Raw genomic sequence first — 20050 nt, 5'->3', positions numbered from 1 at the left:
TTTGATTGTGGATGCTCTATATGTTGACATACAGCCACGCATGGGCCCTAGAGTTTTTGGACACTTAAGTCACATTTAAAATGTCTTACTGATAGATACAAAGTTGCAAAACAAAGGGCATCTGCAACAGAATGCTACATTTAAAATTAACTTTACTTATCTTAGCTTTATTATTATTATTATTATTATCCATTAGTTTTAACTAACGAGTGATATTTAGTAGATGTGGTATATGTGGCATATGCATATAGCTGGTTATTGGTATATGGTTTAGGCAACTCTACTATTCTCTTAAAGCAACACTAAAGAAGTTTTTTACCCTAAAATAATGTTTCCAAAATAGTTTCAGCGGTTCATCAAGTTGTACCCGAGTGAAAGGCATTTCTGCCTTTGCTTTGCGGTCCTATATCTGCTATAACCACACTATGTAAGTTTGCCAGATCGGGTCGCGTTTCTGTAGTTCGAATGAGACATAAGAAAACTACAAATTTGTCTTGCTTTACGTCCAGAGTTATAATAGTAATTATTTTGTTTTTCTTAGTTTCTGATCGCAATACATCACTTTCATAAAATCATGCAACATACTCTACCTTGTCTGTGGAAATCGTTGATTCCAAAGCCAGTGCTCGATAAACAGCGAGCGTGCGTGCGACAGTAGCTGCGGTAGGCTAAATTATTTATGACAGCGGTAATGGACTATTCCACTTCCATCCTGTAGGGCGACCGAAGAGGAAAAGTACTTTAGTGTTGCTTTAAAGGGGACATATCATGAAAATCTGACTTTTTCCTTGTTTAAGTGCTATAATTGGGTCCCCGGTGCATCTACCAACCCAGAAAACGTGAAAAGTGAAAACCCAGTAACTTTGTTTAGGTAAGCCTTTCTTTGCAAGCATGTAAAAAAAAAAGGCCGCCTTCTGACGTAGGAGCAAAGCATGCAAACTGTTCTGTCGTTGCTCCACAGGCGAGCACCGAAACGTCCAGGTGCGTCTAGTTGCACCCTCTTCCTGAGTCTCTCCATGAGGCTGCACTCGACTACTGGTTATTTCTGAAATTTGACTGAAATTCCCGTGATTTGTTATTGCTGGAGTATCCAAAGCTCGTCTAAAGGATTTTGCTCACACCCAAAAAGGGGACATTTGACAAGCTATACAAAAATATCTAGGGGGGTATTTTGAGCTGAAATTTCACAGACACATTCTGGGGACACCATAGATTTATATTACATCTAGTGAAAAGGGGCATAATATGTCTTCAAGGCCTTGCATTTTGGTTAGGTTTTCGTAGTATGCTGTTCTCTGTGGTGGATCGTATTCGTGTTTTGGATCAGATGTTCCTGTCTACTCATGTGGAGTTTTGTCATTAAAAGCGTGCATGCAAGTGGATTCTCTGCCTCGTCTCTCAGCAAACGTTACAGTTTTGGTCCAGATGTCTCCTGTGTGTTTGTATTGTTTATCAATAAAGACTGTTTATTTTGGATTCTCCTTCCTCTTGTCATTATGATTAATCAGCCACCAATACAAAGCATATCATAATTATAGTTTATCTGTTTACAACAGTGGTCGTGCACTCATTAGTTAAACAATATACATTTAATTTATCATTATTATGTAATTATTATAAATTGCATATGTAAATTTAAAATTAAGTCATAACCATCACACTTCTGGTGACAGTAGAAGTTAATAATATTATATTCATTATTTAATTTATTTACTGCCATCTTAATGTGCATATTCTCTTGTTTGATATGATTCATAAAACATTTACTTTAAAGGGGTGGTTTACTGCTTGATTGTGTTTATGGGGTGCAATATAACATGTCTCCGTCTTTTTCTTTTTTTTTTAAGCCTTATTTTTCATAAATTTCCCCTTTATTGTAAGCCGCTCTCTCCTCTGTCATTTGAACGACCGGTTGACTTCCTGATTCTATGAAACCACTCCCTCAGAAACAGGCATGGGCTCAGATTGGTTAGTTGGGCCGGTGTGTTGTGATTGGCTAAACTGCGTAGTGCACGTCTTCCGGAAACTTCACGCCCATCACCTTTACGGGCGAAAGTCGCATGTGCTCCGGTCAAATGTAAATAATGGTGTCAATACTGCCGTACAGTTTGAGCCAGAATCAGACCCAGAAAGCGGCAATGAATTAAGAGAGTCAAGCAGAACCTCCCCAAACACGGCTCTTACAAAACGCTTCTGAAAGGTAAATTTTTTTATTATTATTATTCTATTCTACTATTATTATATAATAATTTCGATACGGTGTTACTTGAAAATGCCACTGCTGTTTGTTAGCTTTTGAGATACGGTTTTCTCCTGATTAAACATTTCATATAACAGAATAAATGACTGAGTAACAACGCAGCTGAAGTTTGCTGTTGCGATTACATATACTTTTTTTAACTTTATACACGTTTGTCTTATACACACGAAATAGCATAACTAAGTGGCTATAACGCGAGCACTGGCATTTGTTTACGTCCTTGATCAAACTAAAACATTACGTCTGAAATTATACATGCAAATACATTTAAAATTAAAGCTGCAAGCAGCGATGAAAGGGCCCTCGCACCCGTGCCACCGCCACCCGGTGGCTTTAAGAAGACAGAGCACGGTGGGCAATGTGCATTTAAGTAGGTAAAAATAGGAGGAGTATGTCAAAGTCAGTTACAAAAATGTCCTTGATTATGGGGATAATAGCATGCGTTATAACTCAGATAAGTGTTGCTAGCATGTTTTAGCATGTTTCTAGCATGTTTAGAACTCAATAGCATATTAAATATGTCGCTAGTAATGCATCACAGTGTAAAACGTGTCACTTCCTGTCGACAGTAGGTGGCGCTATTACTTTAACTTAAAATTGTCATGTAGATGTGTTCAGGGCAGGACTCTTATCAAACGTGTGAAGTTTGGGGCAGATTGGACATTGCCTTCTTCAGTAACACCAACTTCCTGTTTAATTGCATTAGCGTGCTTTAGCACTTAGCTAAGAATTGCTAGCATGTTTTAACATGTTTCTAACATGTATATAACTCAATGGCATATTTAATATGTTGCTAGTACTGCATCACAGTGTTAAACATGTCACTTCCTGTTGCCAGTAGGTGGCGCTATTACTATAACTGAAAAGTGTCATGTAGATGTGTTCAGGACAGGACTCTTATCAAACGTGTAAAGTTTGGGAAAGATTGGACATTGCCTTCTTTAGTAACAACAACTTCCTCTTTCATTGAATTAGCATGCTTTAGCACTTAGCTAAGAATTGCTAGCATGTTTTAACAGGTTTCTAACATGTTTATAACTCAATGGCATATTTAATATGTTGCTAGTACAGCATCACAGTGTTAAACATGTAATTTCCTGTTGCCAGTAGGTGGCGCTATTACTATAACTGAATATTCTCATGTAAATGTGTTAAACATGAGAATATTCAACCGTGTGAAGTTTGGGGCAGATTAAACATCCAATACCTGAGTTACAGCAAATTCCTATTTAATTGCGTTAATAGCACGATTTAGCACCTAGCTAATGTTTGCTAGCATGTTTTAGCATGTTTCTAGTATGTTGTTAACATGTTTAACACTTGCTGGCAATTTTTTGTATGTTATTAGGAGTCCAAAACAGTGTTAAACATGTCACTTCCTGTTGCCAGCAGGTGGCGCTATGACTGTAACTGAATTTGAGCAAGGTCATGTGTTCAGGGCAGAACTCTTATCAAACGTGTGAAGTTTGGGGCAGATTGGACATTCAATGCCTGAGTTACAGCAAATTCCTATTTAATTGCAGTAATAGCATGCTTTAGCACTTAGCTAATGTTTGCTAGCATGTTTTAGCATGTTTCTAGTATGTTGTTAACATGTTAAGCACTTGCTGGCAATTTTTTATATGTTATTAGGAGTCCAAAACAGTGTTAAACATGTCACTTCCTGTTGCCAGCAGGTGGCGCTATGACTGTAACTGAATTTGAGCATGGTCATGTGTTCAGGGCAGAACTCTTATCAAACGTGGGAAGTTTGGGGCAGATTGGACATTCAATGCCTGAGTTACAGCAAATTCCTGTTTCATGGCGAAACATCAAAATTTGTCAGGCCGCCGAGGACACGCCCTTCGACGAAAACTCTAGATCTTCGCAATTTAACGTCGCAAAGGCCTTAAGATTACACTCACCAAATTTGAAGATGATCAGATTAAAACTGTAGGAGGAGTTCGTTAAAGTACGAGGCCTGAAAATGGCAAAAACTGCACAAAAATCAGAGAGGAAGTTCAAAATGGCTGACTTCCTGTTGTGTTTAAGGCTATGCTCCAAGATACTTTTTTGTAGGTATTGGGTCATTACATGTATGTACCGAATTTCGTACACATACGTGAAACGTAGCGGGAGGCGCACTCCGTTGAACCTCTATAGGTGGCGCTATCGAGCAATTTTACCCCGCCCAATTCTGAAACGCATATCAGATGTCAATTTTCGCCAGTTCTGACGCGTGTGCAAATTTTCGTGAGTTTTCGTGCATGTTTAGGCCCTCAAAAATGCGATTAAATGCGGAAAATAATAATAATAATAATAAACAGAGCAATTCCAATAGTGTCCTCGCACCATCGGTGCTCGGGCCCTAATTATTAAGTCTTACTTACAGGTTGTGGCCCAACAACGGATGCCTCTGCGTTTAATGTTGGAACTGCTTCATGTTTTAGTAACAGTTTCTTGTTTAATCCGGCATTGAATTCGTGGAGATTCTGGAAGCTGTCTTCCGTAAAATGCGCAGCACAGAGAGCTACGATTGTAATTTTCAGGAACATAATCAAACAGAAATTTTAGCCATTGTTGACGAACTACAGCGTCCATAGGAAGCCCGAACACAGAAGACCTGACAGCCGAACACAGAAGACATGACAGCTGCGTGAAAATAACACACTTTCGACGGCATAGCTACAGCTCTCCACCATAACTCTTCCTCTTCCACGAAGCCGCAGAAATATGACCACGCCCCCTTTTGTGCATATTCCGGAGGGAGGGTTGATGTAAATGTATGGGTTAGTTACGTATAAAACCCGGGAAGCATCTCGTTGTAGTCCCATTCGAGTCGTTTTTGTAGGCATTAAACTTCCTGATTTTTAAAAGACGATATATCTGCTTACGTTGAACTTTCAGCGCAGCAACTTTGCAGATACTGTTCATGCACCAACAGCAACATTACACACTATTTAAAATGAAAAAAGTGAAATCGCAATCAACCACCCCTTTAATGAAAATGTAAAAAAAAAAAAAAAAAAAAAAAAAAAAAATAGAATTTAAATTAAAACTAGAAATATCTTGGCTGACCAGACAGGAAGGGAAGTAAAACTGATGCATTTACTATTGGACCCACAAAGATTGCACAAAATAGGACAGAGCCAACATTTGATGCCAACAATTTTTGTACAGTCTAGCATTCCTTACAATTCTACTCTACACATGCACATGTATATGCACTGTATATGCACATGCATATGTCACAGGTCGAGGTGGGCCAAGCCAGACTGCACCCACCCCTAGACCAGGATCACCCTGAGGAGCGTGTCAAAGGAGGAGGCAGGAGACAGGAATAAAAAGAATGACAGGCTTTATTAAATATAAAAACAATTTGAAAATCCTAATCTAAAATTCCTCTTCCTTCCTCTTCCCAGGAATCCAAGGCAAGTGGGGGGTCAGGCTCACTTCCTTCTGGCGCTGGTGCCAACTCGCAGTGGTAGGTACTGAACAGGTGGGTATCACAGGTGAGTGGGGGGGTCAGGCTTACTTCCTTCTGGCGCTGGTGCCAACTCACTGAACAGGTGAGTATCACAGGTGAGTATCGCAGGTGAGTAGGTGGATCAGGGCTCACAGGAGTTGTAAGGGGCGGGCACTTCGCACCATACAGGTGGGTTTCAGGGCTACAGCAGACTCAAGTCGCAAGCGGAGCGGGGCTTTGGCTGGCCCAGACAGAATCAACGCTTCAAATAGAGGTGAATAGCTCTCACATGGGTGGCAGGAGACAGAGTCAATAGCTGAACAGGGCTTTCACTGGGACAGACAGCATTCAAACTTCAAGCAGAGGTAAACAGTTCTCACGTGTGTTGCAGGGGACAAAGTCACAAGCTGGGCGGGCGTTCACTGGAACAGACGGAATCAACACTTCGAATAGAGGTGAACAGCTCTCACATGGGTGGCAGGAGACAAAGTCATAAGCTGAGCAGGGTTCTCACTGAGGCAGACAGCACACAGACTTCAAGCAGAGGTAAACAGTTCTCACGTGGGTTGCAGGGGACAAAGTCACAAGCTGAGCGACGTTCGCTGGAACAGACGGAATCAACACTTCAAAATAGAGGTGAACAGCTCTCACATTGGTGGTAGGAGACAGAGTCATAAGCTGAGCAGGGCTTTCACTGGGGCAGACAGCACACCAACTTCAAGCAGAGGTAAACAGTTCTCACGTGTGTGGCAGGGGACAAAGTCACAAGCTGAGCGACATTCGCTGGAACAGACGGAATCAACACTTCAAATAGAGGGGAACAGCTCTCACATGGGTGGCAGGAGACAAAGTCATAAGCTGAGCAGGGTTCTCACTGGGACAGACAGCATAAACTTAAAGCAGAGGAAAACAGTTCTCACGTGTAGTGTGCGCACGGGGGCTTTTCCTTCTGACATCCAACAGGTGACTGCAATCGATCTTGCTAGACTCTTATGATGGACGGTAGACCAGCATAACACATGGGGAGTGCACGGCGATAAAAGGTAAATCTTCCACACACACACGACAGTCCAATTCCAAACATGCAACGTGATGGGAAACGTCAATTTCAGCACTACAAATCCACTCTTCAAGTGCAAAGTAAGGCCAACACTCACCCAGAGGTCTCGATCTGAAGAGCCGATGATAGTCAGAGTTGGGACAGATGCGGTGAATAATTTCCTCACCACTACAAGCGGCTTCACTTCGCTGGTTTCAATGGCCGAGGGGGAGGCTAGAGATCGACAAGGAATCAGTATATTTCACTCAGTGCGATGTATACAACGTGATCCAAGCACTTCAAACCAGTATCCAATTTAGTGTAGAAAACATGCGTTTATGAGATTCAATTTGTCAATCACTCATCTCACTCTTTCCCAGTCCAGACGACGAATTCCACTCTTCACAACTGCCCTCGGATCCCACAAGCAACACTCCTCTTCTTTCACGATGGTCCTTCAGCTGCAACACTCCACAAACATTTCCCAACGGGAGAGAACCACACCAGATCGCCGGGGGAAGACAAAGAAACAACCACACAACGCGGAGAGAGAACACTCCAGATCAACGGAGGAGGAACCACCCCAGCCTTCTCTTCCCCTTGTGTTTTATCCTCTCAAAATGCTGGCGTGGCCTCAATCAGACACTCAAAGTGAAGTCCCCACACCTGTTGTCAATCTGCCGTTTAGTTGTCATGACAACAGATACACACACCGGCCCGGGGACAGTGTTACACTAAAAGTGTCCCGGCGGGAACACTTCTCTGATGGGATTAGTTCCGGGGATTATTTGTCACCCCGTGACATACCCCCCTGCCAAACCGTTCTAGTCCCGAGAACGGTCTCCAGTCACCCAGTCTCCGTACCTGGCTGGAGGCTGACCCCGATTCTCTCGCTGAGAACGTCGTGGTGGGGAGATGGGTGCTTCAGGTCGTGGTGGGGAGATGGGTGCTTCAGGTCGTGGTCCTAGGCCTAGGCCCCTCGGGATCACTGCCCATCCTACCAGCGGGGGCGTCCAAGTCGTCTCGGCCGGTGGGTTCTCTACCACTGGCTTTGGGTAATTCGGGCAAGGGCGGATCAGGTTACGGTGTAACACCCGTTCGGGGCCCGTCTTCCCTTCGGGCCGTAGGGCATACACAGGTTGGTCCGGATGGGGTTGTCGCTGAACGACGTATGGCTGGGCCTCCCATCGGTTGCTCAATTTTCCCTTCCCTTGTCGGCGATTGTCCCGTAGCAGCACCCTCTCCCCGGGCAGTAGCGGGGCTTCTCGGGCCGTCCTATCATACAATCTCTTGCTCTTTAACGCCGCCTGATTAATCCGGCCAGCGACCTGTTCGTATGCGGACTGGAGGCGTCGGTGATGGTTCGCTACCCAGTCGGACAGACTACTTCCCTCTTCTCCCCCAGTGGTTCCCATGAGCATATCCATTGGGAGCCTCACATGTCGGCCGAACATCAGGTAGGTAGGGGCATAACCGGTGGTACTGTGTATGCTATTGTTGTACGCCTGCATCACAGCTGGGAGCCGATCAGCCCAGTGGCCCTGCTGCTCTTCCTCCAAGGTTCCCAACAAGCCCAGCAAGGTTTGATTGAATCGTTCACACCCCCCGTTCCCTTGAGGATGATAAGGGGTCGTATGGGTCTTCTTACATCCGTACAGTTGGCATAATTCATGAATCACCCTTGACTCGAAGTTGGCCCCTTGGTCTGAATGGAGGATTTCAGGGCATCCGAATGGCTGGATCACGTACTTCCAGAGGGCGTTAGCAGTGGTCAGGGCAGTTTGGTCCATAGTGGGGATGGCCCAAGCATGTTTGGTGAACAGATCGGTGACAACGAGAATATTCTGGATCTGGTCCACCGGCCGTCCCAGGGTGAGGAAGTCCATTGCCACCATATGCAGAGGTGCCCTGGCCTGAATCGGGACCAACGGTGCCCGTTTCTCCCTCCTGGACTTGAACAAGGTGCAACGTGGGCATCTCTGAAGGTAAGTCCTGGTGGTACCCTCCATCCCAGGCCAGTAGAAATGTCGCCTCAACAAGGCCAATGTCCTCTCTTGCCCCTGATGTCCCATCCTAGCATGATACGCCTCCAGCAAAGCCTGCCTCCGTCCTTCGGGGACCACGATCTGACAAACCTCCTCTCCTCGGCCGGGGTCCTGGAGCATCCTACAGAGCACCCCATCCCTCAAGTAGAGCCTTTCCCTCTGTCCCAGCAGGCCTCGCACACTTCGGGTCTGAGTTCGACGTTCCGCCCCCTCGGGCCAGGTCTTCTGTTCCAACCATGTCCGTACCCGCAACACATCTCCATCTTCGCCCTGCCACAGTCTCCATCGTTGTGGGTCCCACCCCCAACACGGAGGGGGGTCCTCAGGCGTCTGCCCTGGGGCCTCTACAACTCCCACCATCAATCCCTCGTCGGACCCCAGTCCTGAGGCCGGTGTATGGCCTGCCGATCCTTCACCCGGTAACCTGGATAGCACGTCAGCGTTGGTGTGCTCCCTCCCTGGCCGGTACTGGATCTGATAGTCAAAGTTGGCCAGTTGCGCCACCCAGCGTTGCTCCACTGCCCCTAGTTTGGCCGTTTGTAGATGCACCAGCGGGTTATTGTCCGTGACAACTCGTACCTTGGCTCCCCACAAGTAATCTTTAAATTTTTCACCCAGCGCCCACTTCATGGCCAGTAGCTCGAGTTTAAAGGAGCTGTAGTTCGAGTCATTCTTCTCTGCGGGGTGTAGGCTTCGGCTTGCATAGGCGATGACTTTCTCCTCTCCTTGTTGTTTCTGCGCCAACACGGCTCCCAACCCCAGTTGACTAGCATCGGTGTACAGAATGAATGGTTGAGTGAAGTCGGCATAGGCCAGTATCGGGGCCTGCAAGAGTTCCTGCTTGAGCTGCTGGAAAGCGGCTTCGCAGGCGGGGTCCCATTGAATGGAAGGGGACCCTCGACCCCGTGCTCGACCCGTGCCTCCCAACAGCTGGTTAATGGGTTTGGCAATTTTGGAGAAGCCCTTAATGAATCGCCTATAGTAGCCCACGAAGCCCAGGAATGACCGAACTTGGCGCACTGTCTGGGGAGCTGTCCACTCTTGCACCGCCCTCACTTTTTCTGGGTCGACGGAGATCCCCGCCGCACTGACCACGTGCCCCAGAAACTTAACCTCCTTTCGGAAGAGCTGACACTTGTCCGGCTGTAACTTCAGCCCATAGCGCTCTAGGGAGCTGAAGACTTGCCCAAGATGTTCCAGATGGGACTTGAAATCGGGAGAGTAAGTGATGATGTCATCCAGATAGACGAGGGTGGTATCCATCACTTGGCTGCCCAAACAACGCTGCATCAGCCGCTGGAATGTGGCTGGAGCGTTGCAGAGGCCGAACGGCATACGGTCCCACTCATAGAGACCGAAAGGGGTGGTAAAGGCCGTCTTCTCCCGGTCACGCTCGTCCATTTGTACCTGCCAATAACCGCTGGCCAAATCGAGGGTGGAGTACCAGGCAGCTTGAGTGAGGCTCGTAAGCGAATCTTCAACCCGCGGCAACGGGAAAGCATCCTTCTTGGTTACCTGGTTCAACCGGCGGTAATCTACACAAAACCTCCAGGAACCCGTCTTCTTACGGACCAACACTATTGGTGCGGCCCAAGGGCTGCTGCTCTCACGGATAATCCCTCTGTCAAGCATTCCTCGCAACAGGGTACGGACCTCCGTGTACAAGGTCGGGGGTACAGGTCGGTAGCGCTCTCGGCTCGGTGCAGCGTCCCCAGTGGGAATCTGGTGTTTTACCACATCCGTGCGGCCATAGTCCTCTTCGTGAGTAGAGAACAGGTGTTGCCATCCCCTCAAGAATTCTTGCAGTTGTCCCACTTGTTCTTCCTCCAGCCCGTCACCCCGTAACGACTCTCCCTTCAAGTGAGCAGGCAATCCTCCTTCTATCTCCTCCACTCCTGGACCGGCCCGCGCTAAAGCCACTTCGACCACTGTAGGACTCACCCGCTTAAAGTTGACTTCGCCCTGCTCACGAACCTGCTGCGGTCTTACTGAGGTCACCCGGGCCAAACATTGGTGATGATATAGGTGGACAAGGAAGGGGTTCGTGTTCCTCACCCTTACTGAGACTCGGCCTCCCTGAACAGTTGCCAGTCCTCGAGCTATCTCCACCTTGGGACCCTCTTCGTGGGGCTCCACCATCACCCACTCTTGCGGATGGTAACGTCGAGGGGGCAGCCTGGCCCAGACTACAGCCTCACTTCGAGCTGGGATAGACAGGGCGTAGCGGCAGGCCACTCTTCCCGTGCTCTCCCGGTCATGCTGTTTTTCAGCCAGACATATCCGGCGGCAATCGGCCCTGATACGGTCCCACTCCTGTCCGGCCGGGGTTACAGCTGTTCGCGCCGGTCTACCTCGGAATAGCTCCTCCCAGCAATCCGAGATGACATTCATCCCAATCAGGGCACGATGGGACCCTAGACACGGGTCTCGGACAACTACCACCCCCTTCTGAGGCACTACAACTCCATGGATCTCCAAATCGGTCACAAGGTATCCTACGTATGGTATGTCCAGTCCATTTGCCCCACGCAGCGTCAACCAGGGAGCATCCACAGGCGATCTACCGTTGGTGCCAAACAGCTCATGGGCCAAACTCTCAGAGAATAAGGTCACTTGGGAGCCTGTATCCAAGAGACAATGTATCTCCTGACCATTAACTTGGGCCACCACCACTGGGCAGCGGCCTATCAAGCGACCCTGAGGGGATGTGGAAGAAGAGGGGTCTAATACGGGGGTCCCGACCACTTGACCCACAGTGGCCGGAGACTCTAAAAACCCCCTTGTGATGCCCGTCGGGCAGAGCATTGGCGAAAGTAATGCCCCGACTCTCCACAGCCATTACAAATGGGCCGCCCATGTTCGTCCCACTGGAATCGGGAGCCCGCTGGCCGGGGAGGACGGCGTTCGGAAGGGCGATTCCCGTCGGAGTAAGCCCGTTCCCGAGAGTGAAAAGGTGGCTGCAGGCGCTCCCGACGAAGCTCTTCCATGACAGACTTGGACAACTCGGACATTTGTTCCTGAACATCTCGCCTCAGTTCTTCCCGGAGGGCCTGCTTCCAGTCGGGTGCCGCAATGGCCAAGGGGGATTCGACGACATTGGTAGCCAGACAGCTGGGGGTTTCCACATGCTCCGCCTGGTCGCGCTCAAGAGCCAGGGCTTCTTGCCTCAGCTCTTCGAAAGTCATGTCTGGCCCTCTCCGAAGCTGCACCCGCAGGCTCTGTCGTACGGGACCCTCTCGCAGCCCCAACAGGAATTGATCTCGCAACAACACCTCTCCTTCCCCCAAGCCATGGTCCGGCCTTCCCGTGAGCCTGGAAAACTGCTCCCGCAGTTGCAAGGCGAATGCCCGAACGGATTGTCGGGGACCCTGGCGAGAATTGAAAAACTTCGTCCTCAGAGCAGCTACCGGAGTGGTATCTCCATACTGCCCCGTAAGAAACTCAAAGATAGCCTGGACCGTCGCACGGTTGGCTTCTGGTGCTGCCTGAACTTCTCTTCTCGCCTCCCCCTCCAGAGAGTTCAAAACGAACTGGACCTTCTGCAGAGCACTCAGACCTTGAAGCCCCGCCAGGTATTCCACCTGGGTCTTCCACAGGGACAGACTTACTTCGGACCCCGGGCCTCCGTACCTCGAGGCCCATGGGGCACCCATGAAAATCGGCATGACAGGTTGCCGAGCTCCAGGCTCTTCCTCCTCCGCCATCTCAACCTCTGATCGCTCAACTCAAGGTGAATCCTGCCGACTACGCCAAAATATGTCACAGGTCGAGGTGGGCCAAGCCAGACTGCACCCACCCCTAGACCAGGATCACCCTGAGGAGCGTGTCAAAGGAGGAGGCAGGAGACAGGAATAAAAAGAATGACAGGCTTTATTAAATATAAAAACAATTTGAAAATCCTAATCTAAAATTCCTCTTCCTTCCTCTTCCCAGGAATCCAAGGCAAGTGGGGGGTCAGGCTCACTTCCTTCTGGCGCTGGTGCCAACTCGCAGTGGTAGGTACTGAACAGGTGGGTATCACAGGTGAGTGGGGGGGTCAGGCTTACTTCCTTCTGGCGCTGGTGCCAACTCACTGAACAGGTGAGTATCACAGGTGAGTATCGCAGGTGAGTAGGTGGATCAGGGCTCACAGGAGTTGTAAGGGGCGGGCACTTCGCACCATACAGGTGGGTTTCAGGGCTACAGCAGACTCAAGTCGCAAGCGGAGCGGGGCTTTGGCTGGCCCAGACAGAATCAACGCTTCAAATAGAGGTGAATAGCTCTCACATGGGTGGCAGGAGACAGAGTCAATAGCTGAACAGGGCTTTCACTGGGACAGACAGCATTCAAACTTCAAGCAGAGGTAAACAGTTCTCACGTGTGTTGCAGGGGACAAAGTCACAAGCTGGGCGGGCGTTCACTGGAACAGACGGAATCAACACTTCGAATAGAGGTGAACAGCTCTCACATGGGTGGCAGGAGACAAAGTCATAAGCTGAGCAGGGTTCTCACTGGGGCAGACAGCACACAGACTTCAAGCAGAGGTAAACAGTTCTCACGTGTGTTGCAGGGGACAAAGTCACAAGCTGAGCGACGTTCGCTGGAACAGACGGAATCAACACTTCAAAATAGAGGTGAACAGCTCTCACATTGGTGGTAGGAGACAGAGTCATAAGCTGAGCAGGGCTTTCACTGGGGCAGATCACTCATCTCACTCATCTCACTCTTTCCCAGTCCAGACGACGAATTCCACTCTTCACAACTGCCCTCGGATCCCACAAGCAACACTCCTCTTCTTTCACGATGGTCCTTCAGCTGCAACACTCCACAAACATTTCCCAACGGGAGAGAACCACACCAGATCGCCGGGGGAAGACAAAGAAACAACCACACAACGCGGAGAGAGAACACTCCAGATCAACGGAGGAGGAACCACCCCAGCCTTCTCTTCCCCTTGTGTTTTATCCTCTCAAAATGCTGGCGTGGCCTCAATCAGACACTCAAAGTGAAGTCCCCACACCTGTTGTCAATCTGCCGTTTAGTTGTCATGACAACAGATACACACACCGGCCCGGGGACAGTGTTACACTAAAAGTGTCCCGGCGGGAACACTTCTCTGATGGGATTAGTTCCGGGGATTATTTGTCACCCCGTGACACATATACAGAAGGGGTTGGTGTTTGTTTGAAGTAAATCTGATTATATCTATCTGATATCTATGTAATTATGTGACTGTCACTGTTGTGTTAGCTGGCGTTTCTTTTAAAGGTCACTTATTATGCCCCTTTTCACAAGATGTAAAATAAGTCTCTGATGTCCCCAGAGTGTGTATGTGAAGTTTTAGCTTAAAATACCCCACAGATAATTTTTTACAGCATGTTTAAATTGTCCTTTTTTGGGGGCTGAGAAAAACGCACCGTTTTAGTGTGTCCTTTAAAAGTTAATGAGATGCGGTTCCACGCACAGGGGACGGAGCCTAACCAGCTCGCCTCAGAGCCAGGACAATCTCATCTCACAGAAAGATGATAATATCAAAACAGAAACTCACAGTAACGGTGTTCGAGTCGGACAATAATGTCCACAGAGCTAGAGAATTTGCTGAATAGAGATAGAACAGGTATGTTTATTTTAATTACGTTTATAACTTATGTCATCTGTAGGGTTGCCAACTTTCTGAAATTGAAATAAGGAACGGTGGTGGGGGGGTTGGTGACATGTGACATTTAATTTGACAGCATTTTAAGGATGTGTAGTGCAAATATCTTTATATTATATAATTATATTTCCATTTTAGTTAACTTTCTTTCCAGTGCAAAACAATAGTACATAAAAAAAACTGCTAATAAAGAAAATATAATATATATATTTTATATATATTACCTGTTTTTTTTATGTATTATTGTTTTGCACTGGAAAGGAAATATTGCACTCAAATAATGCATTCAAGCAATACAACACCTGTATATATGCACAAGGACAATGGCTAATGTAGTTTTTCACCACAAATTCTGCTGTTAAACACAATTAAGTTGAAATGATGCAGGTTGAAGGGTTCAAGAGAAGCAAATATTATATATATGCACAAGGAAAATTTCACAGAAACAAATAAACCTCCAGACTAAGCACATTGTGCAGCTATTTCCCATTCAATTCTATATTTTTGTTCTCTTTTTCGCCGGCTGCTTGGAAGTAAGGTTAGTCATTTTTACATTTCCCGCTGTTGTCACTTGTCATCATCGTTGCTACGATACATGACTCACAATGACTGAAACGACCAATTAAAAGGGCATTCTCTGATGATGTTCCAAGATGTTAAAAACGCGACGCTGATCATAGACAAACGGGGAGAAATTAGTATCTACCGCACACACCGTCTGTTTTTTTTTCTTATCATAGCCTACAAATGTCTTCGTTCATAGTCTGACATATATTAGAAGCTATGTGTGTGTCTATCACGGATTTGCACTGAATTGATTCTCAAAAATACGGAACAAAGTGTGTTCCGTATCGGTTCAATACGGAACAAGACTTTTATGTGTCAAATACGGGACGATTCCGTATTATACGGAACGGTTGGCAACCCTAGTCATCTGCTCCATTATTAATACAAGCCTGCTGTAGTTAACCCCGTCTGAATGATGACCAAAATATAATGGAGAGTTCAATTAAGTTGATTGTATATCACACAAAAGATGAAGCGTTAGTTTTACTGCAGAAAATCACTGTAAGAATAAATACAGTATAAGAAGTGCGCATTAAGTCTTATCCATAAACTCTCTCTCTCTCTCTCTCTCTCCCTTTCATTATCATGGAACATAATGTTACACAGCGAAGTACACAAAACACTCCTTACAACTAACAGTAAACAAATATAAACACACCTTTTTAGTCGATGCTTTATAAACTAGTAAACTGTATCTGTAAAAGGACTCAATGAGCTCGAGCTGTCAAAGTGCTCTCATTCTGCCGTGATCAGTCCTGTCGCTTCGGATAGAGCCCTGCTATCCTACTTTTTATAGCCTATTTTAGACATGTATTAAAATTAAATATAAGAAGTTGATGATGGAAAAACAAACATAGAAAGACGTTTTACAACCTAACACACTGAGATATGACTGACACATGACAGTCTACTCACGCACACAGGTTTCCCGGCGGCATGACCCAAGATTCGCGCGACCGGCTCGCTCTGTTTTTGAGTCATTCTACGAAATGGGTGCCATTTGGGTCCGCAACGTTTGATGAGATGCATAAGGCACAAAAATGTCCCAAAATGTGTTTATAAAGCTTAAAGTTATTTATTCAAGTGTTCTTGTTAACATGATATATGATAAAAATACTATTCTTAAAGAACCCCTATTCAGTCTAACAGAGGAATTCAAGTGTGCAAAAACCAGGCTCCAGATAACACTGAATGAATCTCGAGACCCAGTGGTGAGCAACAACGCACCGATCTTGGCAACAGGGCGCAAATGGAGGCCAGGAAAAGCAGTCCAGGAGGCAACAGCAGCCCTCGACATGCTGATGTGACGGAGCGGTAAAGGATTTCAATAAGTTACTTTGCTTATGGTGATAATTGTCGACTACGCCACCCTGAATAAATCAGGGAATATCTAAATAACCCAGCAGTTAGCATTAGGTCACACAGGTTCGTGTGTGTCAGGGAGGTTAGAGACAAGAGTACAACACAATTACAAAAAGGTATTTTATTTACATACAAAAATTGTTAAAAACAGTATCTTCTTTTAAAACAAAGGCGCACAGCGCTCAATGCACAAATGTTAAGGCACAAAAACAGGTGCTCACAAGGGGGCAATATGAGTGGCACACACCGACATAGTCCTCTACCCACGAGGGTAGGAGGAGTTTGTCAAACGAAAAGTAAAACAAAACGACCAGGCTGAGCTTACCGGCGGAAGGACCACTTAATGGCTTTTCCAAAAGCGTAATTCTACTCACACACACACACGTCACCGTGCACTTGGATCATACACGCAAGCACTCCAAAGGTGTGACCCACTGCAACACTACCACCACCACAAATGCACTCGAGGGTCCTCCCGCCTGGTCACCTCAGTTCCTGGGAGAAAAAAAGATAAACAGCTGAATTTGTAAACCCAAAAATAAAATATAAATAAATATAGCTGCAAGCAGCGATTACGGGCCCAAGCCGGTGTAGTTACACTAAAGGCACCGGGCCCTCCATCGCTGCTTGCAGCTATATTTATTTATATATATATATATATATATATATATATATATATATATATATATAAAAAGCCGCCACCCCGTTGCCTTTCGGGTTCCTGTGCACGACGGGCAATAACGTAACCCCGCTTTGACTATCGAGAAGAAGTCTGCTTTAGAGCTTGTATCAGTGTGAGTCTTTCTGCTCCCCTCTAAACACACACAGAAAAGGGGGGGGGGGGGGCTGTCTGTGTGTGTGCCCTCCCTCCCTCCCTCCCTTCCCCCCCCCCCCCCACACACACACAGAGAATGGCAGGGGAACTCTGTCAGAGAGAGACAAAACCACATTCAAACCAAAATATCTGACTTCCTGTTGGTCGGAGCTAATGACTGTAAATGAGAAAGTTGTCCGGATCGATAAGCTCAATATACAGACTGAGTTTTGTGACTGTAGGTAAAAATAACCCCCCCACTTTAGTCAAAAGTATCTTGAAAGTAACACACTTCCTGCTGCCAGTTGGTGGCGCTATAACTTTGACTCACAATAGTCACATCCATGTGATAGCCCTCTTACAACAAACACACTGCTGAAGTTTCATCAAGATCAATAAATGTATGAAGACGTTATAACACGTGTTTTTCTTTTCTCGCCATAACTTCGTTTCCTCGCCACGGCCAAACCGTTCGAGATATCACAAATCCGTCCGCAATTTAGCATCCTCAATGTCTTTACTTCATGCTGACCGAGTTTGGTGGCGATAGAATAATTTTTCTTGGAGGAGTATATCAAATTCCAGGGGCATGCGTTTTCATACAACCCATAATAGCCGACTTCCTGTTGGACTGGCGTAAAACTTAGAGCACGAAAGTTGTTCGGCCCGATGATATCTAAATGTGTACCGAGTTTCATATTATTCATGTAAGCGTGTTTGATATATGGACAAGTGTTCGAATCCCATTCCAGGGGGCGCTGTCGAGCCCCCATGCCACGCCCAGGTACCAGCTTCAACCCGGCCCTGATGGCCGTGGGTTCTGACCTGTGTGCAAAGTTTGAAGAGTTCTTGAGCACGTCAAGGGCCCCATAAGTGCCCAAAAGGTAGTAAAATAATAATAATAAAGAAGAATAATAAATAATAATCCGAAGAAAAACAATAGGGCCTTCGCCTTTTCAAGGCTTGGGCCCTAAATATAATAATCAAGGTCCACAACAACACACAACAGTAGTTACAGAAACAAAATCTAAACAAAATAAACAGCTGACCTAAAGAAACAGAAAAGAATCACAGCAGATAGAGCTGGTGCAGCACACACACACACACATACACGTGCGTGCACACACACACACACACTGGTTCTCATACAAATAACAGTCAATTATTATTAATCAACTTTTCTATCACACTAAAAACGAAAGGAAGTAGACAGTATAAATCCTGTGCCCTTATGAATTCCCGCCGGCACGATCAGCGTGACACGGAGGGCAGCGCAAGCACCGTGGTTATCCAGGTGGACTCAAGTTCATAGGAACACGGAAGAACGAGAGTGAGATTGTGCAGAGAACCAGCACAATGGTCCGGAGGACGAAAGGGAGGACCTGCGCCTCACGAACGCCTTAAAGAGAAGCAGCGGGATGTTAGTGCCTCTCTTTCCACTACAACCTTACAAACATCTTACATGACACTTACCAAAAGACGACATTACCCCACATGCTACTGTTTACCCCGATCATCACAACCACCGATTAACTGGGGTACAGGAAGCAACGCATTAACAGTGACATAGCGACTCAGTATACCACACGCCATCATAACCACCACTCAATACAGGGACAGATTACATACCTGAAGGGTGGGCAAACACCTATTCTGAGCTGATGAAAATGCACCGTCGGACAAGCGGGGGGGGGGGGGGGGGGTGGGCAAGACATGACGCATCTCAGAGTACAGCCAACCAGCGTTAAATAGACCGTACTCTTTCCTGATAGGACACCAGGACTGTCAGTCACTTACCTAATTCTGCCACACTGACATTGTGGGTCATGTTCAGCAAAGGGAGAGGAGGCCTTGGGCTAACTAGCCGTGCTGCTTGGAGTAAGGCCACTGCACCATGCTAGCTGACATTTGTCGGCAACTTGTGTTTACTCCGGAGATCGCAACCACCATCTTAAGACCTGACATGGTGTTCTGGTCCTGTTCGCTCAAGAAGGTCTTCATCATCGAGCTCACAGTATCCTGGGAGGACTCAGTAGATGAGGCTTATGAGCGAAAACATCTGCGCTATGCCGATCTAGCTGCCGAAGCACGGCATCATGGCTGGAACACAGAAGTCTGACCAGTGGAGGTGGGCTGCAGAGGTTTTGTGGCAGCATATACAATCAGACTGCTTAGAGACCTGGGAATTAAGGGCCAGAGCCAGCGTTCGACAATCAGAGCTGTATCAGAGGCGGCAGAAGGCAGCAGTCAGTGGCTCTGGATGAAGAGGAAAGACCCCAGCTGGGCCCCGAAGTGAGAGGGCCAGGAGGTATGTGGACAACAATGCTTGACTCAGGGAGGAGGACGTCCCTGCCATGCATAGTCCCATGGGATGTTGACTATCAACAACAAGACAACTCCCATGACTAATTGGGAATGGGACGCAAGCGTAGGTTTGATCACCCTGTCGCTGGCCGCCTTTGGGGAGGGTGTATAGTGTGAAAGGCCAAAACACCCTAGGAACCAAAGGAACACTACTGAAGATGCGCTCCCCAAATTGCATCAGGCTCACTGTTCATGAAATCTTGGAAGAGCTTGCACAAAGGATAGTAACATCTAATCCTGTGTTCTTTATTTGTTGATTTTTCATGTTAGGCAGGTTCCGTCAAGCTCAAACCACCCGTCATGCAAAATAGAGGGAAAACTGATTTTTATTTTTACATTATTAATGCAAAGAAAATTCTATTTAAGATAGAATGCATGTATGCTGGGTGAGGAACTTGACCACATGGGAGATCTGCGGCCATTTTGGGCTGAAATTTACCACCACGTCACATGTTTTATTGTGACGTGGTGGTAAGTGATGTGACGGGGTGGTTCTGCTTCCCATTTGAATGTGAGGAT

General features: G+C 46.8%; 1 protein-coding gene across 1 annotated transcript in view; it reads right to left on the bottom strand.

Annotated features, from left to right (window-relative positions):
• Window positions 1-20050, bottom strand: part of mfrp (membrane frizzled-related protein) — a 129190-nt gene that overhangs the window by 51814 nt on the left and 57326 nt on the right. The window lies entirely within an intron of this gene.

Source organism: Phoxinus phoxinus (assembly GCF_949152265.1).
Source record: "Phoxinus phoxinus genome assembly, chromosome: 4".
Classification (NCBI taxonomy): Eukaryota; Metazoa; Chordata; class Actinopteri; order Cypriniformes; family Leuciscidae; genus Phoxinus; species Phoxinus phoxinus.
Note: the sequence above shows the minus strand (reverse complement) of the source record. Positions and strands in the feature narration are given on the sequence as shown.